This window comes from Pongo pygmaeus, chromosome 2, assembly GCF_028885625.2.
Source record: "Pongo pygmaeus isolate AG05252 chromosome 2, NHGRI_mPonPyg2-v2.0_pri, whole genome shotgun sequence".
Taxonomy (NCBI): domain Eukaryota; kingdom Metazoa; phylum Chordata; class Mammalia; order Primates; family Hominidae; genus Pongo; species Pongo pygmaeus.
The window spans coordinates 65986489-66013889 of record NC_085930.1 but is presented as its reverse complement, the minus strand read 5'-3'; the positions used below and the strand labels follow the sequence as shown (position 1 = coordinate 66013889).

The following is a 27401-nucleotide window of genomic DNA, read 5'->3' as shown; positions in this document are numbered from 1 at the left end:
CAGACTGCTGCATTAGCAGTGAGCAAGGCTCCGTGGGCGTGGGACCTGCTGAGCCAGGCCCAGGAGAGAATCTGTTTGTCTGCCGGTTGCTAAGACCTTGGGAAAAGCACAGTATTTGGTTGTGAGTTTCCTCATATTCCAGGTACAGTTTGTCACGGCTTCCCTTGGCTATAAAGGGAAATCCCCCGACCACCTGTGCTTCCTGGGTGAGGCAATGCCCCACCCTGCTTTGGCTCGCCCTCCGTGGGCTGCACCCACTGTCCAACCAGTCCCAATGAGATGAACCAGGTACCTCAGCTGGAAATGCAGAAATCACCCGTCTTCTGTGTCAATCATGCTGGGAGCTGCAGACCGGAGCTGTTCCTATTCAGCCATTTTGGATAAAAGGCCCTGCTTGCCTTTTTAACTGTTTTTGTTTGTTTGTTTGTTTTTGTTTTTTTTCCTAGAAGCATAGACTCAAGTTGCCCTGAATATACTCCCAACGTTTTCTCTTTTTTTTTGTTTTGTTTTGTTTTTTAAGAGACCAGGTCTTGCACTGTCACCCAAGTTGGAGTGCAGTGGCAGCACCATAGCTCACCAGCAGCCTCTGCTTCAGTGGGTTCAGCCACCAGGTTCAGTGGCAGCACCAGCAGCCTCAGACTCCTGGGTTCAAGTGATCCTCCCACCTCAATCTTCAGAGTAGCTGGGACTGCAGGCAAGCACCACCAGGCCTGGCTAATTCTATTTTTTTTTTTTTTTTTTTTTCTGAGACAGAATTTTGCTCTTTCGCTCAGGCTGGAGTGAAGTGGCACAATCTCAGCTCACTGCAACCTCTGCCCCCTGGTTTGAAGCAATTCTCCTGCCTCAGCCTCCCTCGTAGCTGGAATTGTAGGTGCCCACCACCACGCCAAGCTAATTTTTGTATTCTTAGTAGAGACAGGATTTCACCATGTTGGCCAGGCTGGTCTCGAACTCCTGACCTCAGGTGATCCACCTGCCTCGGCCTCTCAAAGTGCTAGGATTACAGGTGTGAGCCACCACACCCAGCCAATTCTTTTATTTTTTATAGAGATGAGGTCTTGCTGTGTTTCCCAGGCTGGTCTCAAATTTTTAGCTTCAAGTGATCCTCCTGCTTGGACCTCCCAAAGTGCTGGGATTATAGCATGAGCCACTGCACCCAGTCCTCATATTTTTCTTTTTTAAACGTAGATAAACAAGCTAATTGTGGAGAAAAACCCGTAAGGAATCTACAGATGTAAAAAATACAGTTTTTCTCCATTCTCTGTCCCATTCCTCAGGGATAATCATCCTTCCAAATTTTTTCTGTTCATATACAAGCTATAATTATGCACAAGTACAGGTATACTCTTATGCCTACACATATGTATGTTTATATATTGTTTTTACAAAAGCAGAATCTTAACTATGATTATGGGTGGTGGTGGTGGTGTTTAAAGAGACAGGGTCTCACTCTGTCACCAGGCTGGATTGAAGTGTCACAATCATAGCTCACTGTTGCCTTCTGACCTCGTGATCTGCCCGCCTCAGCCTCCCAAAGTGCTGGGACCACCGTGCCCAGCCTTGTTTTGTTTTTCAAGAGACCAGGTCTTGCTCTTTCACCCAAGCTGGAGTGCAGTGGCATAATCATAGCTCACTGTTGCCTCCACCTCCTGGGCTCAAGTGATCCTCCATCCTCAGCCTCGCAAAGCAGTGGGATTATAGGCATGAGCCACCATGCCAAGCCTGATTATCCCTTTGCAGGTTGCTGTTTTTTCCACTTCATGTCAGGAATGTCTTTTCTCTGTCAAAAAATACAGTATGGCTCAGCAGACCCTAACCTTTTTGGCACCAGGGACTGGTTTCATGGAAGAGAGTTTTTCCACAGATCGTGTCAGGGCACGATTTCAGGATGAAACTGTTCAACCTTAGATCATCAGGCACTACTTAGATTCTCATAAGGAATGTGCAGCCTAGATCCTGTGCATGTGCAGTTCACAATAGGGTTCACACTCCCACGAGAATCTAATGCAACCGCTATTCTGACAGGAGGCGGATCTCAGGTGGTAATGCCCATTTGACTGCCCCTCACCTCCTGCTGTGCAGCTTGGTTCCTAGCAGACCACGGACTCCGTGGTCCAGGGGTTGGGGACCCCTGGTCTAGCTTATTCTTTTCTTTTTTAAATTTTGTAATTAAAAATTCTTTTTTAGACAGAGTCTCGCAGTGTCACCCAAGCTGGAGTGCAATGGCATGATCTCGGCTCACTGCAACCTCCACCTCCCGGGGTTCAAGTGATTCACCTGCCTCAGCCTCCCGAGTAGCTGGGATTACAGGCACCTGCCACCATGACCAGCTAATTTTTTGTGTGTATTTTTAGTAGAAATGGGGTTTCACCATGTTGACCAGGCTAGTCTTGAACTCCTGACCTCAGGTGATATGCCCACGTCAGCCTCCCAAAGTGCTGGGATTACAGACATGAGCCACCATGCCCAGCGTGGCTTATTCTTTTTGATGACTGTGTAATATTCCAAAATCTAAAATTACTCCATCATAATTTATTGAACCTTTCCCATATCGATGGGCATTTATAGTCTTTCCAACTTTTTACAAAGTAATTTCCCTAATAACAGTGAAAATACATACTGGAGTTAGCAAGTGATTGAATCTTTCTTTTAATAAATGTGAAGATGTTCAAAGTTACTTCTGTAATAGTATCACTTTCATGTATATTGCAATGTATTCTTAAGAGATACCAGTGGCTAATAGTTGTGGCACTTTATTTCTCTGAAAAATATTTCTGGGTTTTGTGAAAAGTGTAGATAAGCCTAAGGGAGTATGTGGGACAAATGAGTATCATCCGTCCTGTGTTTTAATGGGGAAAAGCTGCTGTTTCATTGTAGCAAATGTACTGATTGGTTAACTTTTTCTATTATTGCATATTTATTGACAATAGGTTTTTGACCTGGTGATGCTTTTCATCATCTATAGCACCAATACCCAGACAAAGAAGTACATTGAAAGGATGCTAAGAAATAAGATTCAATCAGGCTGCATTCAAGAACAGCTGCTCCAGAGTACATTCTCTGTTCATTATTTATTAAGTGTCAGAGATTACTGATCTTTAATGTAAAAAGGAAAGCTTTACAGCTCCCATGTAAAATTTCATCTTGTTTCAGTCCATTGTTCAAATCCATTGAGATTTTCGAATTTTATTTTTGCATTAATTATTTTAATTGTCTATCTCAACGCAGTTTGCAACTTTGACAAACTGACCATCCATATCCTATTCTAAGTAGCTTGTAAAAACCTTGAGGGGAATAGGACCAGCCTGTAGAAACTAGTAGAAACATAAATATGAACCTATTTGAACTATCACTCTTTGGCCATTCAAAACTGTGGACTTCAGGTGATAATTCCTCTGGAAATGTAAGTTATTCAAACTCAAATTTTATAAGCTGGGAATAGTGTTTTGCTGGCTGAACGTTCAGGATATTAACAGTATAGAACTTAGAAAACTGGATGGGCCAGTGGTTTGGGGTTTGGTTTAGGAGCTAATGAGAAAACCTTGTTGGGTCTTAAATTTTATATTTAGGAATAGATTTAATATTGGTATTATTTTACCTTGCAGTTCTTTCTGTGTTTATTTCTGCCAATGATATATGTTTTGGGCTGTAATTTTCTAGAGGGCAGAAACCATATGTAATTTTTTATTGCATTTTCCCCAATAAAGCATTATACCCAGCTTAGTACTAAATATAAGATTTTTTTAAATTATGGCATCAATAAGGAAGCTATGTTTATTAACTAGTTATTTAGTCTGGGTTCATTAATGTCTATGTATATTGCATTATTGGTAGAGCATGATCACTTCTCTTCTTGATCTTCTTTTTAAAAAATCAGTTTAGTTAGCATTGAATCTCATAGATCTATTTCAAATTATAACCAAAGTGGAGCATCCCTGGGGGGTAGTGTGATTGCGTGAGGAAACTGGGATTTAGAAGATCTGGCCTCCAATCCCAAATTGAGCAGATAGGAACATAATATTAGGCTTATAATTTAACTTCTTTGAGCTTAAAGGTCAATTAATATCCAAATGTGGAATCCCATTGATCCTGAGAAAAAACTCAGAATGGTGAAGGATTATTCTGTGTAAAACAAAGATTAAGATTTCTTAAGTTAAAATGAGAGTTGGGGAGGAGAGGTCTGACATTCCAAAAGGATAAACAACTCTTAGCTTGTGTACTAACTGTTTCCTACAGCTTCTTTTCTCTCTCTACTCTTCCCCACTCAAGGTGCTTAAGGATATGTGTTCATCCATTCTGTCGCTAGCTCAGAGTTTGCTTCACTCTGTAGACCAGAGTATAATTTCATTTGGCAGTCTCCCATACAAATATGCATTTAAGTTTTTTGACATGTACTGCCAGCAGGTATGTTGAAACACTTATTTTGGCAAGGAGGGAACAGGGGAAGGGAAAATAATCTGATGTTTATTTCTTGTTGGTTGGACCTTACTGAAGGGAAAGGAACTCTGAACTGGGTCTCAGGAAAGCTCAATTCTAGTCCCAGCCTTGATGAAATGAATAGACTTGACTGGTGGATCTAACTCTGTGTTCTGAACTCTAAAATTCTGTCTGAAATTAAGATCCAGATCCAGTTTATGTCAAAACATGAGACATGTTGTTGTTGTTGTTGTTGTTGTTGTTGTTGTTGAGACGGAGTTTCGCTCTTGTTGCCCAGGCTGGAGTGCAGTGGCGCAGTCTTGGCTCACTGCAACCTCTGCCTCCAGGGTTCAAGCGATTCTCCTGTCTCATCCTCCTAAGTAGCTGGGATTACAGGCACGCACCACCAGGCCCGGCTAATTTTTTGTATTTTTAGTAGAGACAGGGTTTCACCATGTTGGCCAGGCTGGTCTCGAACTCCTGACCTCAGGTGATCCACCCGCTTCAGCCTCCCAAAGTGCTGGGATTACAGGCATGAGCCATCAGGCCTGGCTGAGACACATTTTAATAGCATATATCCAGAGAGGGAGGACTGTATTTGTGGAAAACGTTTATGAAAGCAAGTAAAGAACAGTGTCTTATTTTGTATTTTTACATATATTCTTCCTATTATAACAATGTTAAAACGCATTTGAATGGAACTTTTAAAATGAAGATTTGTAAAAAAAAAATTTTTTAATTTAAAGTAGAGCAATAGTTGCAGCTGACATGAGGTAGCTGTTGCAGTTGAGAATATAATTCTGTTATGACTACGATGGAGTGACAGTATAAAGGGACAATGGCATCTAAGACATTTTTGAACCCTCTTAATGTCTTAGAGACACTATCATGATCCATGTTTGCTTGGAAACATGCAAGTCTAGCCTGTACTATATAGAGAAAACCTTTAAAGCTTTTAGCCCCTTGGGTGCCATCTTTTTGAGAAATTTCAACTGATCTTGTACAACCTCAACTTAAAGGGTAAAATTTAACCCATATGGGAAAAAGAAAGAGGAAAACTATGCCAAGGAGCAAAATCAGGAGGGCTTAGGTAGTGCTCACTGATAAAATATGGGAAATAGGTCAAGATGGGATGGTCAAGTTATACTGGCATATTCCTAAATCTCCTGAAGCCAGCATCAATGAAAACTAGATAATAGGTGATGGGATTGGGTTGATTGTGATTTTAACAAAGTAGAGATTGGAGAGGCCTCAGGGGTGAATCCCTTTAGAATGGCCATCCCATATTTTGTTTTACACTGTCCTATTGACTCTCCCCTGTAGAGGAAGTGGTTGGTGCCTTAGTGGGAATGAAGCTGAAGTTGATACTGCCTTAGATGGTCCTTCTAGAGTTGGTAGTGTTAAACCCATCTGCTATGATGATGAATGCTGTCTTTGTAAAGGTATCTTATTGGCTTCTTGTACTTTAGATATTGAGTACTATAATTGGTGGGAGGAGGTGGGATGGAGGTGAAATAATGGGCAAGTAATATAAATAAAAAGTGACTATTCTATCTATGTGTTAATTGATTCAGCAAACACTTCTTTATATCTAACCCACAGACTAAGCTCTATTCTGGGTGCTGTGAATGTAAAGTATGTCCTTGCCTTTGATGTTAAAGACGAAGACACATAAGCAAGTCACTATAAATACAACATGATGAATTCTCTGGTAAAGTACTATAGATACAACAGAGCAAGAATAATTAAAGTTAGCCTGGGAAGATGGAGAATTCTTCAAAGAGGTGATTTGAGTGATTGCTCAAGGATGGGAATGACTGACAAGAGAAAGTATGGGAAGTGCTTTCAAGGCAGAGAAGAGTTTGAGCAGAAGCAAACTGGTGCCCAAGTCAATGGTGTGACTGAGGAATGAGAAGCAAACAAGCATGACTGGAGAATAGGATATATATGGAGAGGAGTGATGGGAGGCAAGGCTGGTAAGACATAGGACAGGCCCATGTTGCAAAGAGTTTCAAATAACATGCTAAAGAGTTTCAATTTTATTTTCTAGACAATAGGGAGCTATTAGCAGGTTTTACATAGAGTTGACCTAATCTACTCAGCGTTGAGAGATAACTCAGTAGGCTATATGATGGGTGGATTGGAGACCACTGAAATGGTCTAAGGGAGTGAGAATAAGGGCCGGATTTTGGTCACGGGAATGTAGAAGAAATGATGGTTTAAGAGACAATTTGGTGTTAGAATTAACATGACTTGGTGACTGTTAATACGTGTCAATGAGAAACAGAAAAACTAGGTCCAAGTGTTTCCTCTTAGGAAACTAGATAAACAGCCGTGCCATTTTCTGAGACCAGGAGGGGAGTGCATCTTCTGTAGGAAGTATGATGAGTTCACTATGGGATAGCCACGTGTAGGTGGTTAGTGGATACTTGGAAATTCTGGTTTGGAACCCTGTGGGGCACCCTTTGGTGGAAGATTTAGTTTGGGTATTCAGAACCATATAAATGTGAGCTCAACTGAGGCAATTTTGAGGCAGAAGACCATAGAAACTTAGAAGAGCACAGACATTTTGAGAAGGTTAAAGTTTAAGTGGCAGACGAAAGCAAATGTCCATAGAAGGAAAATGAGAAAACTAGAAGATGAATAATGTGAGCTTGAAGGATGTCACGTAGCAAAAGCCCAGGAATCAGTTTCAAGAGTGAGGGATTTATCTCCAGTGTTGGATACTGTAGAGGTTGAAGATGGAGCACAGGCTATTGGCTTTGGCAATTAGGATACTTCTGGTAACCTCTGAGAGAACAGTGTTAATTGAATTATAAGGGTGGAAGCCAGAGAGCAGTAACTTGAAGACTTGGGGAATACAGTCAATGTCGAGAAGCCTCAAGGAGGAGAGAATAAGAAAAGTAGCTTGAGAGAGAAGCTGGTTGCAAGGAAGATATTTTTTAGATGAGGAGGTTTGAGATTGCTTGTAGGCTGACAGAAAGGATTCAATAGAGAGGAAGAAATGGAAAATTTAAAAAATTAGTTAGAAGTTTACAAAGCTGTTTTATTACTTTATCTTCAGACAAACCATGAAAGGTAGTATAGCTATTATTATTGCCCTGTTACAGATGAGAAAAGCTGAGATATTTCCCAAGGTCATAAAGTAAATAGTTTCCTTGTGACTCCTTCCAGATCTGTAGAGAAAGGAGAAATAATTCATGGAGTAGAAGCTGGGGAGGGATGATATGGCAAGGAATAATAAAGACATAACTTTTTATAGAATATTGTTTTCACTGAAGAAAAGGGAAAGGTGGAGGTAAAGAACACGGAGAACTAGGAGGTGCGTTAGAATGACTAAGCAGTAGATGATTAAAGCCCAGTATTGTGGTTCAGAGTGAAGAGGATAAAGAAAACTTTATCTTTCCTGATAGTTAGTTCCTAGTCGCTGATAATAAGAGATTTAGAAAGCTGTAAGAGTTTTCTCAGTTTATATCCAGCCTATCAAACCTCTGGGCTCTGAGCATAGCTTTTAGAACTTAAACTTTTAAGGGAGCTAAAAAGTTTTAGATACCTGGCTATCTATGTGTGCCTCTCTTACAGGGATTTTAATTTTTTGATTCTTAAGGGAAAAAATGTTAGCTGCCAGCCTCATTGTTGGCATCATTTTTTCTGCAGGGCATTTTAGATTATCTGGATAACATATCCCCTCAGCAAATACGAAAACTCTTCAATGTTCTCAGCACACTGGCATTTAGTAAACAGAATGAAGCCAGCAGCCACATCCAGGTAAGAGGCAATATGTTGGGAAAGATTCTTTTTTTTTTTTTTGGCGGAATCTCCCTCTGTTGCCCAGGCTAGAGTGCAGTGCATGATCTCGGCTCACTGCAACCTCCGTCTCCCGGGTTGACACAATTGTCTTGCCTCAGCCTCCCGAGTAGCTGGGACTACAGGCGTGCGCCACCACACCCAGCTAATTATTTTGTATTTTTAGTAGAGAAGGGGTTTCACCATGTTAGCCAGGATGATCTCGATCTCCTGACCTCGTGATCCACCCACCTTGGCCTCCCAAAGTGTTGGGATTACAGACATGAGCCACTGCACCTGGCTTTTTTTTTTTTTTTTTTTTTTTTTTTTTTTTTTTGTGACACGGAGTCTAGCTCTGTCACCCACACTGGAGTGCAGTGGCATGATCTCAGCTCAGTGCAACCTCTGCCTCCTGGGTTCAAGCAATTCTCCTGCCTCAGCCTCCCAAGTAGCTGGGACTACAGACACATGCCACCGCACCTAGCTAATTTTTGTATTTTTAGTATTTTGTATTTTTAAACCTCTTTACTTGAAATTTGCTGGAAAAAAATAAGCAAATGATAGATTTGCTAGTGTGTAGCAGTGGAAATGGAGTACACAGCCATAGTTCCAGCATTTTTTTTTATTCTTACCACAAACATTAAATGCCTATCCTGGGCCAGGCACTGATATATTAGATCCTCTGCCCTCAAAAAGCTTTGTCTATTAGGGAAGAGATGGGTCTGTGATCAGCTAACCATGAAACTGTTTAGGTTCTGAGTGCAGTGGGGACACAGAATTGCCTTGTTTCCTAAGAAACATCTCCATCTAATGTGAACTTCACGTGGGCTTGCTTTTGTTTGTGGACACCATTCACTGAAAAAGCCAGGCTGTAATCCCAGCACTTTGGGAGGCTAAGGCAGGTGAATCACATGTGCCCTGGAGTTTGAGACCAGCCTGGGCACCATGGTGAAACCCCGTGTCTACAGAAACATACAAAAATTAGTCAGGTGTGGTGGCACACACCTGTAATCCTAGCTACTCAGGAGGCTAAGGTGGGAGGATCCATTGAGCCCAGAGAGTTGAGGCTACAGTGAGCCATGATTGTGCCACTGCACTCCAGCCAGGGCAACAGAGTGAGACTCTATCTCAAAATAAATAAATAAATAAATAAATAAATAAATAAATAAATAATAAAACAAAAGGAAGAGACTAGGTTGGAATCATAACTTGTAACTCGTTTGTATCTTTAGTGCTACCTTATGGCAGTAATTCATACTGGACTGTGACTTTGAACAACCAGCATATTTTTTATCTTCCCCCCCACCCCTTTCTTGGATCCCCAATCAACACATTTTTATAATTAAAAAAATTTTTAGACTAGGTAATATACATGTGTCATACAAAATTCAAAACATATAGAAGGGTATCCAGTGAAAAATAACTCTCACTTCTTCTCAGTCCTCTAGGCACCTGGTTTGTCTCCTACAGGGACAATCACTTTATAACCTTCTGAGATGTTCTGAGAATTTACAAATTTGTATTTACCTGTAGTTTCCTTTCCCCTCTTGTTCTACATCTTACCTTCTGCATTTAGCAGTTTATTTGGGAGATTGCTTCAAATCAGTAATATAAAGCTACTTCATTATTTTATTTTTGAATTGATAAAATATACATAACATAAAATATACCATTTAAATTGTTTTTAAGGGTACAATTTAGTAGCAGTAAGTATATTCACAATGTTATACAACTATTACCACTATCCATTTCTAGAACTTTCTGATCATCCCAAACAAACTTTGTACCCATTAGGCAATAATTTGCTATCTTCCTCTCCCGACCTCCTGATAATCACTAATCACATTCTGTCTATGGATTTGTTCATTCTAGATGCCTCATATAAATGGAATCATACAACATGTATCTTTTTGTGTCTCGTTTATTTCACTTTAGCATAATATTTTCAAGGTTCATGTATGTTGTAGCATGCATCAGAACTTTATTCCGTATTATAGCTGTAATAATTCCATTCTTTGTTTTTGTTGTTGTTGTGTTTTGTTTTGTTTTGCTTTGTTGAGTCGGAGTCTCACTCTGTCACCCAGGCTGGAGTGCATTGTCGCGATCTCATCTCACCGCAACCTCTGCCTCCTGGGTTCAAGCAATTCTCTATCCTCAGCCTCCTGAGTAGCTGGGATTACAGGCATGCACCATCACGCCTAGCTAATTTTTGTATTTTTAGTAGAGATGAGGTTTCACCATGTTGGCCAGCCTGGTCTCCTGACCTCAGGTGATCTGCCTGCCTCAGCCTCCCAAAGTGCTAGGACTACAGGTGCGAGCCACTGCGCCCGGCCCCCATTCTTTGTTTATACCACATTTTGTTTATCCATTCATCCATTGATGGACACTTGAGTTGTTTCCACCTTTTGGCCATTTGAATAATGTTGCTGTGACCATTGGTTTACAAATATTTGTTTGAGTCCCTGTTTTCAGTTCTTTAGGGTATATATCTTAAGAGTGGAATTGCTGGATCGTATGATGACCATATGTTTACCATTTTGAGGAACCACCAAACTGCTTTCCATAGCAGCTGCATAATTTTACATTCCCACCAACAATGTTTGTAGGTTCCAATTTCTCCATATCCTTGCCAACATTTATTTTCCATTCTTAAACAAATTTCTTTTAATTTTAATTAATTTATTTATTTCTTAATAAATAAAAAATTATTTTTTTTTTAGATAGGGTCTTGCTCTGTCACCCAGGCTGCAGTGCAGTGGTGTGATCATAGTTCACTGCAGCCTCAAACTCCTGGGCTCAAGCAGTCTTCCTGCCTCGGCCTCCTGAGTACCTGGGACTACAGGTACCTGCCACGTCGCCTGGCCCTATTTTTCAATTATAATCATCCTGATGAGTACAAAGTGGTATCTCATTGTGGTTTGATTTGCATTTCCTAATGACTAATGATGTTAAGCATCTTTTCATGTACTTCTTGGCCATTTCTATATTTTTGTAGAAATGTCTATTCAAGTCCTTTACCCATTTTTTTTTTTTTTTTTTTTTTTTTTGAGATGGGGTCTCACTCTGTCACACACATTGGAGTACAGTGGTGTGATCTTGGCTCACTGCAACCTCCACCTCCCAGGCTTAAGCGATCCTCCCATGTTAGCCTCCTGAGTAGCTGGGACCACAGGTGTGCACCACCATACCCAGCTAATTTTTTATATTTTTGGTAGACATGAAGTTTCGTCATGTTACCCAGGCTGGTCTCGAACTCTTGAGCTCAGGAGATCCACCCACCTCTGCCTCCCAAAGTGCTGGCATTACAGGCACGAGCCACTGTGCTCAGCCCTTTGCCCATTTTTAAACTGGGTTTTTGTCATTGTTGAGGTTTAGGAGTTATTTATATATTCTGGATATTAATCCCTTATCAGATATATGATTTGCAAACATTTTCTCCCATTCTATGGGTTTTCACTCCCTTGATAGTGTCCTTTGATGCACTAAAGTATTTAGTTTCAATAAAGTCAAATTTATCTACTTTTTTTTATTTTTTTATTTTTACTTTTTTTTAATTATTATTATTTTTTGAGATGGAGTCTTGCTCTGTCGCCCAGGCTGGAGTGCAGTGGTGCGATCTCAGCTCACGGCAACCTCCACCTCCCGGGTTCAAGTGATTTTCCTGCCGCAGCCTCCCAAGGAGCTGGGACTATGGGCGTGTGCCACAACACCCAGCTAATTTTTGTATTTTTAGTAGAGATGGGGTTTCACCATGTTGGCCAAGATGGTCTCGATCTCTTGACCTCGTGATCTGCCTGCCTCGGCCTCCCAAAGTGCTGTGATTACAGATGTGAGCCACCGCACCTGGCCTTATCTATTTTTTTTCATCTGTGGTTTTATTTTTAATTATTTTAAGTCTTATGATCACACATAATGTTAAAATTTATGTATATCTCCTCTACTTTAATCCTTTTAAGTTGGCAAAAGCACTATTCTCAATCACAAAAACACAGCAGTTTCACAGTTTTATGTTTCTGAATGGCTCCTTTAAAGACAATTCTAAATTATAACTTAGTTTGAGTTAGATTGTAAAGAATTCAAGAGTGAAGTTTAACTTGCTACTATTTTAAAAGCATGTGACCTTATAGATCATCTATAAAATGTGAGAAGTGTTAAATAATCTTTGCTATTACACATAAACCACACTAAAATGCCTTTCAATAAGTTAAAGAGACCATTTTAAATACAGGGAATTCTAATTAGATTGGCATAGTTAAGGCCAAAAATATAAACTAGACATTGCTACCTTATTTATCTTCAACCCTTGCCTTTAAGAGGCAAATGAACACAAAACACAAGTGAATCTTGCTTGGTTCTGAGACAGTGAAGGAATTTCCTCAGTATTTAAATGTATTCACATAACGAGTTATATAAATCTAAATATAAAATCAATCCCCATTAAGTTTTTTGTTTTGTTTTGTTTTGTTTTGTTTGTTTTGAGATGGGGTCTTGCTCTGTCGCCCAGGCTACAGTGCAGTGGTGCAATCTCAGCTCACTGCAAACTCTGCCTTCTGGGTTCAAGCAATTCTCCTGTCTCAGCATCCCTAGTAGCTGGGATTACAGGTGCCCGCCAGCACGACCAGCTAATTTTTGTATTTTTAGTAGAGACGGAGTTTCACCTGATGTTGGCCAGGCTGGTCCCGAACTCTTGACCTCAAGTGATCTGCCCACCTCGGCCTCCCAAAATGCTGGGATTACAGCTGTGAGCTACTGCACCTGGCCTCCATTAAGTTTTAAGATAGCACTCATCATCTTTGTGAAAAGTTGAACATTACTAAGGAAGTCTAATCTTATCTTTAGAAGGGGTAAACAGTGATAGCATTTACCGAATTGGAATTACTATTAAAATTCAAAAAAACATATTCATTTAACCACAAGCCAGTCTTAGTTTTAAATCATGACTGCCCAACAAAATATTCTGTCAGTCATTCATGATCTGAATTCCTATGTATGAGATCTATTAAAGTATGGAATACATAAAAAAGTCATGAGACATTTGTTTTGTAATAAATAAGGCAGTGGCCAATTATTACTCATTAGTAGCTTTTTTTAAGATAAGCTATCAAGTCTGCCCTTTCTGCCTTCTTAATGCTGGCAAAGATCATTTTTCTTCCAGGGATGTACTTCTTGGGATTCTCCAAATACTCCATCAGTGTATCCTCTCCCCAGGTGATGCCTTTGTTATTCTTGGCGTCTGTGTAAGAAAATCCAATGGCCCGAAGAGACCATGGAGATTAGGCCCAGTCTTGTGCTTGCCTCCCTTTTCCACCGTGTGGCACTGGGCACACTTCTGAACAAAAATCTTCTTGCCTTTCTCAACATCACCCATATTTAATTCTCTTTTTCATCGCTGGTGCCACAAAGGTTGCCACTCCAAAGCTGTACGACCCACTCTCTATCAATTTGTTTTCTTGTGTTGCTTGTCCTTTTAGTTGTCATGCTTAACATGCCATTGCTGAATCCAAGGTCATGAAGGTTTTCTTTTATTTTCTTCTAAGAGAAAGTTTTAGCTCTTAAATTTAGGTCTTTGATTCACTTTGTGTTAATTTTTGTGTATAGTGTATTGTAAGGATTTAACTTCATTCTTTTGCACATGGACACCCAGTTTTTCCAGTGCCATTTGTTGAAAAGATGGTCCTTTCACAATTGAAATGATTTTGGAACCCTTGTCAAAAATCAATTTGTCACATATATGAAGGCTTATCTTTGAACTCTGTATTCTATTTCATTTGTCTATATGTCTGTCCTTCTGTCATCACCACACTGTTTTGACTACTGTAGCTTTGTATTAATATTGAAATCAGGAAGGGTGAGCCCTCCAACTTTGTTCTTTTTCAAGGTTTTGGCAATTTGGGGTCCCTTGAAATTCCATGTGAGTTTTGGTATGGATCTTTCTATTTCTGCAAAACATGTTGTGGGACTTTGATAAGGATTGCATTGAATCACTTTGAATGGTATTTTCATCTTAACAATACTGAGTGTCTTCCAATCCACAAAGACAATAGCTCTTTCCATTTACTTATGTATTTAAAGTTTTTCAGCAATGTTTATTTTATTTTATTTTATTTCGAGAAGTGTCTGGCTCTGTCACCCAGGCTAGAGTACAGTGATGCGATCTTGGCTCACTGTATTCTTGACTTCCCAGGCTCAGGTGATCCTCCCACCCCAGCCTTCCGAGTAGCCGGGAGCACAGGCATGCACCACAATAGCTGGCTAATTTTTGTATTTTCTATAGAGATGAGGTTTTGCCATGTTACCCAGGCTGGTCTTGAACTCCTGGGTTCAAGCAATCTACCCGCCTCAGCCTCCCAAAGTGTTAGGGTGACAGGAATGAGCCACCGCGGCTAACCTTGCCTCCATGTTTAAATCTGTACCTAAGTATTTTATTCTAATTCATTATTTTAGCTGAGCAGTCATCAACATTATAATTTTCATATCCTTATAGAAATAATAACAACTAAAGCTATTATTATTGAATGTCTATCATGTGCCAGGCACTGTTCTAGAAGTTTTTTATAATTTATCTCTAGTCCTTAAAACAACTTTCTGCATTTCACAGATGTAAAAATTAAAACTTGGAGAGATGAAATGACTTGCTAAAGACACACAGGGCTGGGTGTGGTGGCTCACATCTATAATCCCAGCACTTTGGAAGGCCGAGGTGGGTAGATCACCTGAGGTCAGGAGTTCAAGACCAGCCTGGCCACCATAATGAAACCCCGTCTCTACTAAAAATACAAAATTAGCCAGGTGTGGTGCCAGGCACCTGTAATCCCAGCTACCCAGGAGGCTGAGGGAGGAGAATTGCTTGAACTCGGGAGGTGGAGGTTGCAGTGAGCCGAGATTGCGCCATTGCACTCTAGCCTGGACAATAAGATCTAAACTCTGTCTCAAAACAAACAAACAAACAAACAAAAAACAGTAAACGATAGAACCCTTTATAGTCTAGCTGTATGGCTCAATATCCATACCTTCTTTTGCTGTGCCATTCCAGCATTTTCATCTTTCTTCATCATCTCATTGCAGGATGACATGCACTTGGTGATAAGAAAGCAGCTCTCTAGCACCGTATTCAAGTACAAACTCATTGGGATTTTTGGTGCTGTCACCATGGCTGGCAACATGGTGGCAGACAGGTACACATGGAGATTCTGATTTCTGTGGTTTAAGATCAGTTAATCTTGCCAACGAACAGTGTTACATCGCATAGACATCATTTTAACAGTAGACATTACAACTGTAAGAGAAATGAGCAGGCCAGCCTCGGTGGCTCACACCTGTAATCCCAGCACTTTGTGAGGCTAAGGCGGGTGGGTAGCCTGAGGTCGGGAGTTTGAGACCAGCCTGATCAACATGGAGAAACCCTGTCTCTACTAAAAATACAAAATTAGCTGGGCATGGTGGCGCATGCCTGTAATCCCAGCTACTCGGGAGGCTGAGGCAGGAGAATCACTTGAACCTGGGAGACGGAGGTTGGGGTGAGCCGAGATCGCACCATTGCACTCCAGCCTGGGCAACAAGAGTGAAACTCAAAAAAAAAGTAAGAAAAAAGAGAAAAGAAAAATATGTATAAGATAACAATCTTTTGCTCTAATCTGTATTTTATATGGACAAAATAAATACTCTTCTCTGCCTTTATGTACTTTTATCTTTACCCTACCCTAGGGAAGTCAGAATTCTTAAACTTATTGGAAATTGTTACAAAATATTACAAAAGTGAAATTAAAATTCTTTGTTTTTAGAAGTGGATCATCTAGTTTGACCCGAGAGAGCCAATCTGAGTGATGAGCAGTGCACACATGTGAGTTCTTCTCTAAAAATACAAAAAAAAGTTAGCCATGCGTGGTGGAGGCCACCTGTAATCCTAGCTACTTGGGAGGCTGAGGCAGAGGATTGCTTGAACTTGGGAGGCAGAGGTTGCAGTGAGCCGAGATCATGCCACTGCACTCCAGCCTGGGCAACAAAGCGAGACTCCATCTCAAGAAAAGGCAAAAAAAAAAAAAAAAAAAAAGAAAAGAAAAAGAAAAAGAAGTTTTCCTGAACTCCTATCTTTGTGGTTTTCTGATACTTGGAAACTACTGGCTTGGGTTGCATTTTTTTTTTTTTTTGAGATCGAGTCTCAACTCTGCCACCCAGGCTGGAGTGCAGTGGTGCCTCCTGGGTTCAAGCGATTCTCCTGCCTCAGCCTTCCAAGTAGCTGGGATCACAGGCGTGCACCATCACGCCCAGCTAATTTCTGTGTTTTTATTAGAGACGGGGTTTCACCATGTAGGGGTTTTGCCATGTTGCCCAGGCTGGTCTCAAACTCCTGATCTCAGGTGATCTGCCCCCCTCAGCTTCCCAAAGCACTGGGATTACAGATGTGAGCCACCATGCCCAGGCTGGTTGCATTTATTTCTATATCCATTTAATCTCTCCAATTAAATTATAAAGTCTTAGCAAGAAAGGTATGCCATATCTATGGAATAACACTTTGGTTGAAGCATGGGGACAAATAAGTGTATAACTGGAAAGTGGGACATAAAGCTAGTTCAGGCAGGGCACGGTGGCTCACCCCTGTAATCCCAGCACTTTGGGAGGCTGAGGCAGGAGGATCACTTGAGGTAAGGAGTTTGAGACCAGCCTGGCCAACAGGGTGAAATCCCATCTCTAATGAAAGTACAAAAAAATTACCCATGCATGGTGGCAGGCACCTGTAGTCCCAGCTACTCAGGAGGCTGGGGCAAGAGAATGTATTGAATCCAGGAAGCGGAGGTTGCAGTGAGCCAAGATCACACCACTATACTCCAGCCTGGACGACAGAGCGAGACTATCTCAAAAGGAAGAAAGAAAAAGCTAGTTGAGAGAGAAAACAGAGAGCCTTGCATGTAAAGCAATATATTTTTATTTCGTTCTTTAGACAGAGGTATTCCTTAAGGGTTTCTTAGCATGGAAATGGCAAAATCAAACTTTGCTTTAGAAAAATTAATCTGGCTGCAGTGTCTGGCAGATTGGAAAAGGGATGATATCAGAAAGAGACAGATGGGTCAGAACATTCAGGAAAACTTCAGGTGAGACCTAGAGCTTTGCCGGTAAAATCAGAAAGTGATAAAACAGTCTTGAATGGGGCAAGTGGAGTTTGAGAAGGATTGGCAGCCCAAGGTTTAAACCGTTCTTCCTCTTTGCTCCAGGTGACCTCCTTGTTGCAGTTGGTTCACTCCTGCAGTGAGCAGTCTCCTCAGGCCTCTGCACTTTACTATGATGAATTTGCCAACCTGATCCAACATGAAAAGCTGGATCCAAAAGCCCTGGTAAAGCCAATTGTCTTTTCTTAAAGCAATAAAGCATGAGAGCTGCTTTACTACACTCTTCAAGCCTTTCTGTTGCAGTGTGAAAATAGATCATCCTGTGACCTCTCCTAAATTCTAATTGGGAAAGGCTTTTCTGCCCTACCCTGCCTCACGGCTCTTCTCTGAGGCCTCCTTCACTTAATAACAATCACAATAGTAAAGAAGAGATTGACTTTGTTAATGATGATGGCTACTATCTGTCTGAGAGCCCTATTCTATGCTAGGCCTTGTGCTAAGTGCTTTTTATGCACTCTCTCTTTTCTACTTCACAATAATGAGATATTTATTATTACTTTCTTTTTAGAAATGAGGGAACTGAGACTTAGAAAGGTTAAGAGTAATTTATCTAGGGCTCTACAGCAAGTACACCCTGCACTGCCCTTTTTGTTTGTTTGCTTCCTGAAGGAATGGGTTGGGCATACCATCTGTAATGATTTCCAGGATGCCTTCGTAGTGGACTCCTGTGTTGTTCCGGAAGGGTAGGTATTGTTTACCTGCTGGCTTGGTTGTACTGGTGAAGTTACATCAATTCTGTCAGTAGCTGATACAAACTTCAGAATACCCTTGACCTCAGCCACAGCTGCCCAGTCCCACAGTTTCTTTCCTCCCAACCCCAGCACCCCTGCACCCTTAGCTCCAAAATTCCTAAAAGGCTCACTGTTTGTTCTTCCGTTTCTAATTTCTCCCCATGATGTTGTGTTTGAAATTGGTTTGCTCTAGTGGTTTTCCCTGTAGCCTTGCATATTCCTGAGCTGCAGCATCAGATTCTGGTTTTTCTCCGCAGTGACTTTCCATTTCCTGTGAAAGCGCTGTACGGACTGGAAGAATACAACACTCAAGATGGGATCGCCATAAACCTCTTGCCGCTGCTGTTTTCTCAGGACTTTGCAAAAGATGGGGGTCCGGTGACTTCACAGGAATCAGGCCAAAAGTCAGTATAGTTTTTCTTTTCTAAACCTGTTAGTGTTTTGAATCTTCACGGGGAATTCCACAGTTCTTGGTGGGGAAGTTGAGTCAAAAAAGTTTCTCTCGGAACAAACAGTATTTGGAGAGGTTAGGGAGAATGGGGCAGATTCCTTGTTTTTTCTTGGATCCTTGGCTTGAGATTTATATTGCCTTGTGTAAGCCAACAGATATTCTAAGACTACTTTCTTTTCTGTTCCTTATTTTTCCCCCCCTTGAACATCCTTGGCTACCTCTGCCTCTCTTACCTTCTCTTTCTATCTTATTTCTGGTTTTCCTAACACATGGACTTTCACTCCTGATACCTCTGCCTTCCTACAATTCAGCTCATTATATTTATTTTCTTAATGGAGCATCCATTAAGTTCCTTGCCATTTTTTCTTAAAAGTAGACATTTGTTTTGAGGAAAATTCTTAATAAGTTGGTGGCTGGGCATGGTGGCTCATGCCTGTAATCCCAGCACTTTGGGAGGCTGAGGCGGGTGGATCACTTGAGGCCAGGATTTGAGACCAGCCTGGCCAACATGGCAAAACCCTGTCTCTACTAAAAGCACAAAAATTAGCTGGGCATGGTGGCATGCGCCTGTAGTCCCAGCTACTCAGGAGTCTGAGGCAGGAGAATCGCTTGAACCTGGGAGGCAGAAATTGCAGTGAGCCGAGATCGTGCCACTGCACTCCAGTCTGGGTGACAGAGCAAGACTCTGTCTCAAAAAAAGAAGTTGTGCTCCCTATGTACGTGGAGTAATATACCTATGAAATGTGGTCTAGAAATTTATTTTTTCTTCTCAGATTGGTGTCTCCACTGTGCCTGGCTCCCTATTTCTGGTTACTGAGACTTTGTGTGGAGAGACAGCATAATGGAAACTTGGAGCAGATTGATGGTCTACTAGGTATGGGATGAAGTCATCAGATCCTTTCTTCTTTATACTCTTTCTTTGGTAAACTTAGGGAAAGGGCAGATCAGTACATGGTATATGTGGGGAGGAATTTTCTAACTTCAGCAGAATAGTTTAGCATTGGAATTCCAAAGACAAAATAGTACATACAGAATCCCATTATGTTAACAAATCAATTGTTGCAAAAACTTTCTAATTATATTTGTTGATTGCTATACGATATGCAAATATTTTAATCAGATCTTGGCCTTCAAATGTTAGTTAAAGGGGAAAGTAAGTAGCAAGGAGAGCTAGCTCCAGAGGCAACCTCCAGGTTTTATTGCCTTGCACTAAAGGTAGTTGGAAATGTTTGTTCTCTCTCAGATTGTCCTATATTCCTAACTGACCTGGAGCCTGGAGAGAGGTTGGAGTCCATGTCTGCTAAAGAGTGTTCATTCATGTGTTCTCTCATATTTCTTACTCTCAACTGGTTCCGAGACGTGAGCAGAGTTAATAGGATGTTTCACTTATTGTGCATAGTTTTTCTTAAAACTATTTTCTTAGTTCCCACAAGACTCCCTAGAAGTCCTCACCAAGCACTAACCCCCGTGTGCTTCTCTAGCTGTTATGTCCCACCACTCCCCAATTATATGAACCTCCTTATGTAGCTAAATTAGAATAAGAATTCACTTCACATTGCCCATGCTTTATTTTCTCCAAGCCGCCTTCTGCCTAGAATGACCTTCTCACCTTCTTCACTGTGTAACTGCTGTTCATCCTAGCACAGGCATATGCCTACTGTTTTGATTCAGTGAGTGGTGGTAATTTCCCTCCCATTAGAACATATTTGTGTTTAGTGATAATGACAACGATGGCAACATCTTATATCTCTACCTCACTGTCTTCCTCTCACATATTATTTCAGGAATGTTTGTGCACTTGAATGAGCTTATTTGATTACCACAGCTCTATTATGATGTGGGCAGGATAGCTATTGTCCTCATTTTACACATACTGAATTTCAAGTACAGGGAGTTCAAAGTCATTAAAAAACTTTAAGTACTTACACTGTACCAAGTGCTGGACTCATTTCTTTATGAAGAAATACTTAGAAAGGTTAAAGACTCAGCCAAGGTTATACAGCTAGTAAGTAGCAGTATAGAACTTGTTTCACCAAAATATGTGCTCTCTGGCTATTCCACCTTATAACATAACTAGTAATAAGTAAAACTAGGGTCAAAAGTCAAATCTCCTATTTTTTTCTTTTCTTTTTTTTGGGACAGAGTCTTGATCTGTCAGCAGGCTGGAGTGCAGTGGCCCAATCTCAGCTCACTGTGACCTCCACCTCCCAGGTTCAAGCAATTCTCCTGCCTCAGCCTGTCTAGTAGCTGGCATTACAGACATGTGCCACCATGCCCGGCTAATTTTTGTATTTTTGGTAGAGATGGGCTTTCACCATATTGGCCAGACTGGTCTCGAACTCCTGGCCTCAAGTGATCCTCCTGCCTCGGCCTCCCAAAGTGCTGGGATTACAGGCATGAGCCACCGCGCCTGGCTGAATCTCCTATATTTTGGCCAGAGATTTTTTTTCTCTATACCACCTTGCTGAGGACACTTATATTATAGACTAAACTCAAAGATCCTGCTGTTCATAGACATCTCTCAGCTCTGGATAAATAATACAAACAAGGTTAAAATCTGAACATTTGGAAGTATGAGAATGTAATTTGTACTTTGCAGATTGTGAATGCCTTCTGCCAGGAAACGTCACCTGAGATGAAGGGGAAGGTGCTCACCCGGTTAAAGCACATTGTAGAACTGCAAATAATCCTGGAAAAGTACTTGACAGATAAGGGAAGTGTCCTATACTGGTAGTCCTACTAGGCCAGTAGTGAGGTGATGAAGCACTTAGCTTTCCCTGATAACCAGAACCAGACAAAGACACATCAAAAAAAGAAAATACAGGCCAATATCCCTGATGAACGTTGATACAAAAATCTTAACAAAATACTAGCAAACCTAATTCGGCAACACATTAAAAAGATTAGCCGGGTGCAGTGGCTCACACCTATAATCCCAGAACTTTGGGAGGCCAAGGCAGATGGATCACTTGAGGTCAGGAGTTTGAGACCAGCCTGGCCAACATGGTGAAATGCCGTCTGTACTAAAAACACAAAAATTAGCTGGGCATTGTGGCATGCGGCTGTAGTCCCAGCTACTCAGGAGGCTGAGATAGGAGAATCACTTGAACCTGGGAGGCGGAGGTTGTGGTGAGCCAAGATCACACCACTGCACTCCAGCCGGGGCAACAGAGCGAGATTCCTATCTCAAAAAAAAAAAAAAAAAAAAATTCTTCATGACCAAATAGGACGATTTATCCTAGGGATGCAAGGATTGTTCAACATACGTTAATCAATGTGATACATCATATCAGCAAAATGAAGGACAAAAACCACATGATATTTAAATTGATGCTAAAATTTTTTTTATAAAACTCAACATCCCTTCATCAAAACTGGGTATAGAAGGAACACACCTCAACACTCTAAAAACCATATATGACAGACCCATAGCTACTATTAAATGGAACAGAGAAAAACTGAAAGCCTTTCCTCTAAGATCTGGAACTAGAAAGGATACCCACTTATATAATACCACTATTATACAATACAATATTGGAAATCCTAGCTAGAACAATTAGACAAGAGAAAGAAAGAAAGGGCATCCAAATTGGAAAGGAAGATGTTAAATTATCCTTGTTTGCAGATGATATGATCTGATATTTGGAAAAGCCTAAAGATTCCACCAAAAAACTATTAGATAAATTCAGTAAAGTTGCAAGATACAAAGTACTCATATAAAAATGAGTAGCATTCCTGTATGCCAACAACTAACAATCTGAAAAAGAAATCAAGAAAGTAATCCATTTACAATAGCTACAAATAAAATAAACAATAATTACAAATAAAATATCTAGGAATAAACTTAACCAAAGAAGTGAAAGATCTCTGCAATGAAAACTCTGAAACATTGATGCAAGAAATTGAAGGGCACACAAAAAAAGGAAAGATACTTCATGTTTATGGATCAGATGAATTATTATTGTTAAAATTTCCATACTACCCAACACTATCTACAGATTCAAGGCAATCCCTATCAAAATACCAATGACATTCTTCACAGAAATAAAAAAAAATCTTAAAATTTATACAGAATCACAGAAGACCCAGAATAGCCAAAGCTGTCCTGAGTAAAATGAATGAAACTGGAGGAATCACATTACCTGACTTCAAATTATACTACAGAGCTATAGTAACCAAAACAGCATGGTGCTGGCATAAAAACAGATGCATAGACCAATGGAACAGAAGAGAGCCCAGAAATAAATCCATACACCTACAATGAACTCATTCTCAGCAAAGGTGCCAAGAATATACATTGGGGAAAGATGCTTTCTTCAATAAATGGTGTGGGGAAAACTGGATATCCAAATGCAGAAGAATGAAACTAGACCCCTATCTCTTGCCATATACAAAAATCAAAATGGATTATAGACTTAAATCTAAGACTTCAAATTATGAAACTACTAACAACAACAATAACAAAAAACATTCAGAAAACTCTTCAGGACATTAGAGTGGGCAAAGATTTCTTGAGGAATACCCTACAAGCACAGGCAACCAAAACAAAAAATGGACAAATGAGATCACATTAAGTTAAAAAGTTAAGTTTCTTTCATCTGCATAGCAAAGGAAACACCAAAGTGAAGAGACAACCCACAGAATGGGAGAAAATATTTGCAAACTATGTATCTGACAAGGGATTAATAACTGGAATGTATAAGGATAGGAAAAAAATTTTATTCTGATTGAAAAATGGGTAAACGGTCTGAATAGACATTTCTCAAAAGAAGACATACAAACGGCGGATATATGAAAAGGTGCTCAACATCATTGAGCATCCGAGAAATGCAAATCAAAACTGCCATGAGATATCATCTCATCCTAGTTAAAATGGCTTTTATCCAAAAGACAGGCAGTAACAGATGCTGGTGAGAATAAGGAGAAAAGAGAACCTTTGTACACCGTTGGTGGGAATGTCAATTAGTACAAACACTGTGGAGAACAGTTAGGATGTTCCTCAAAAAATGAAAAATAGAACCACCATATGATCCAATGCCACTGGTAGGTATATACCCAAAAGAAAGGAAATCAGTATACCAAAGAGATATCTGCACTCCCATGTTTATTGCAGCACTATTCACAATAGTCAAGATTTGGAAGCAACCTAAGTGTCCATCAGCGGGTGAATGGATAAAATGTGGTCCATATACACAATGGAATACTATTCAGCCATAAAAAAGAATGAGATCCTGTTGTTGGCAACAATACAGATGGAACTGAAGGACACTATGTTAAGTGAAATAGGCCAGGCACAACATATTTGCACATATTTGTGGGAGTTGAAAATTAAAACAATTTAACTCATGGAGATAGAGTAGAAGGATGGTTACCAGAGGCTGGGGAGCGTAACGGTGGTTGGGGGACTGGGAGAAATGGGGGTGGTTAATGGGTTCAAAAATATAGTTAGATAGAATGAATAAGATCTAGTTGTTTTTCTTTTTGAGATGGAGTCTTGCTCTGTCACCCAGGCTGGAGTGCAGTGGCACGATCTTGGCTTACTGCAACTTCCGCTTCCCAGGTTCAAGCAATTCTCCTGCCTCAGCCTCCCGAGTAGCTGGAACTGGAGGCTGCACCACCACACGCAGCTAATTTTTGTACTTTTAGTAGAGATGGGATTTCACCATGTTGGCCAGGCTGGTCTCGAACTCCTGACCTCAAGTGATCCACCTGCCTCGACCTCCCAAAGTGCTGGGATTACAGGCACAAGCCAGCGCACCCAGCCAAGTTTTTGATAGCACAACAGGGTGACTACAGTCAACAATAACTTACTGTACATTTTAAAATAACTAAAATAGCATAATTGTATTGTTTGTAATACAAAGGATAAATGTTTGAGATGATGGATACCCCATTTACTGATGTGATTATTATGCATTGTGTGCCTGTATCAAAATATCTCATGTACTCCATAAATATATACACCTTTCTTTTTTTTTTTTTTCAAGACAGGATCTTGCTTTGTTGCCCAGGCTGGAGTGTGGTGGTGCAATCTCTGCTCACTACAAACTCTGCCTCCCGGGTTCAAGCAATTCTCCTGCCTCAGCCTACCGAGTAGCTGGCATTACAGGTGCCCGCCACCGCACCTGGCTAATTTTTGTATTTCTGGTAGAGACAGGGTTTCACCATGTTGGCCAGGCTGGTCTCGAACTCCTGACCTCAGGTGATCCACGTGCTTCGACCTCCCAAAGTGCTTGGGATTACAGGTGTGAGCCACCCTGCCTAGACACAATTTAGATTTTAAATGTTATTTTCCTCTTGTCTTCTGTCTCCAAATGAACTGCATTGAATTAACCTAAAAGTTATGTATATCATGGCATCAGTAATTGGAGCAATTGTATAACTGAACCCTTTCTTTATTAGATTTATAAATACACTGTAATTTAGGGTTATAAAATTACCTTTTCTACCTCTAGGCAGTTTCCAACAGGTTGTTTTCTGAGGGCAATGATATTCGGCAAACATGATTATTAATTACTTGAGTCACTTTTCTCTTTTTAATATAAAAGAAAGGAAACAAAAAACAGATGGCAGCAATATCCTCTTCTGACACACTTTCAGAAGAGAAAAATTCAGAATGTGACCCTACACCATCTCCTAGAGGCCAGCTGAACAAGGTATTGGAATGATGGGTATCCGTGAAGGTTTGTGACATCCCAGTGAGATTAACAGAAACCAAGCTTTATTCTCTGCATTTTACAAAGAAAAAAAAATTAGGAAACAGTGAGCCAAAACTCTCTTAGGCCTTGGAGTAATCTCCTTAGTAGCAAAGTTCAGATTAGCCTTTAGGTCCTTATTCCTGCCATACACTGTTGACTGTTTTTTCTAATTATTTTCTTGACTGTTTTACTCCCTTTTTTTGTACCCCAGCAGTACATTGAATTCTCTCTTGAGGTACTTGATTATCAGTAGTTCCCTTTACTTTACCTTTGTACTGTTCACAGAATGAGTTTCATGTGTTTGAAATTGCCTGGACCACATGGATCCCAATTATTTCTGTTGATCAGCCACCATTTATTGTATATTTATTAGGTATAGTTTCTGTAAGAGCCCAAGTTTCATATTAATACTACATTTAATAAAGGAGGAAACTAAGACACAGGGAGGGCAAGTGACTTGCCCAAAGTCACACAGTTGATAAATGCTGGAGCTAGGGTTTGAAGCCAGATCGTTCTGGCCCCTAAGCTCATAGTTTTCTATACTAGACCTAAATGCCTTGATTTGCCTAATAGATCATCCCTAAGTAGAAACCAGGTAAGGGTCTTGATGTGTGACTTGTATCCCCATCTTTTCTTTTTTATACTTTAAGTTCTAGGGTACATGTGCACAACGTGCAAGTTTGTTACATATGTATACATGTGCCATGTTGGTGTGCTGCACCTGTTAACTCGTATTTACATTAGGTATTTCTCCTAATGCTATCCCTCCCCCCCTTCCCCCACCCCACGACAGGCCCTGGTGTGTGATGTTCCCCACCCTATGTCCAAGTGTTCTCATTGTTCAATACCCACCTATGAGTGAGAACATGCGGTGTTTGGTTTTCTGCCCTTGCAACAGTTTGCTGAGAATGATGGTTTCCAGCTTCATCCATGTCCCTACAAAGGACATGAACTCATCATTTTTTATGGCGGCATAGTATTCCATGGTGTATATGTGCCACATTTTCTTAATCCAGTCTATCATTGATGGACATTTGGGTCAGTTCCAAGACTTTGCTATTGTGAATAGTGCCACAATAAACACACATGTGCATGTGTCTTTATAGTAGCATGATTTATAATCCTTTGGGTATATACCCAGTAATGGGATTTCTGGGTCAAATAGTATTTCTAGTTCTAGATCCTTGAGGAATCGCCACACTGTCTTCCACAATGGTTGAACTAGTTTACAGTCCCACCAACAGTGTAAAAGTGTTCCTATTTCTCCACATCCTCTCCAGTACCTGTTGTTTCCTGACTTTTTAATGATCGCCATTCTAACTGGTGTGAGATGGTATCTCATTGTGGTTTTGATTTGCATTTCTCTGATGGCCAGTGATGACGAGCATTTTTTCATGTGTCTGTTGGCTGCATAAATGTCTTCTTTTGAGAAGTGTCTGTTCATATCCTTTGCCCACTTTTTGATGGGGTTGTTTGATTTTTTCTTGTAAATTTGTTTAAGTTCTTTGTAGATTCTGGATATTAGCCCTTTGTCAGATGGGTAGACTGCAAAAATTGTCTCCTATTCTGTAGGTTGCCTGTTCACTCTGATGGTAGTTTATTTTGCTGTGCAGAAGCTCTTTGGTCTAATTAGATACGATTTGTCTATTTTGGTTTTTGTTGCCATTGCTTTTGGTATTTTAGTCATGAAGTGCTTTCCCATGCCTGTGTCCTGAATGGTATTGCCTAGGTTTTCTTCTAGGGTTTTTACGGTTTTAGGTCTAACATTAAGTCTTTAATCCATGTTGAATTAATTTTTTTGCAAGATGTAAGGAAGGGATCCAGTTTCAGCTTTCTACATATGGCTAGCCAGTTTTCCCAGCACCATCTATTAAATAGGGAATCCTTTCCCCAATTTCTTGTTTTTGTCAGGTTTGTCAAATGATAGGATCAGATGGTTGTAGATGTGTGGTATTATTTCTGAGGTCTCTTTTCAGTTCCATTGGTCTATATCTCTGTTTTGGTACCAGTACCATGCTGTTTTGGTTACTGTAGCCTTTTGTAGTATAGTTTGAAGTCAGGTAGCATGATGCCTCCAGCTTTGTTCTTTTTGCTTAGGATTGTCTTGGCAATGCAGGCTATTTTTTGGTTCTATATGAACTTTAAAGTAGTTTTT

General features: G+C 40.4%; 1 pseudogene; it reads left to right on the top strand.

Moving 5' to 3' along the window:
- LOC129032868 (Fanconi anemia group D2 protein-like) overlaps positions 1-21282 on the top strand; it is a 42757-nt pseudogene extending 21475 nt beyond the window's left edge.
- Positions 21283-27401: the final 6119 nt, after the last annotated feature.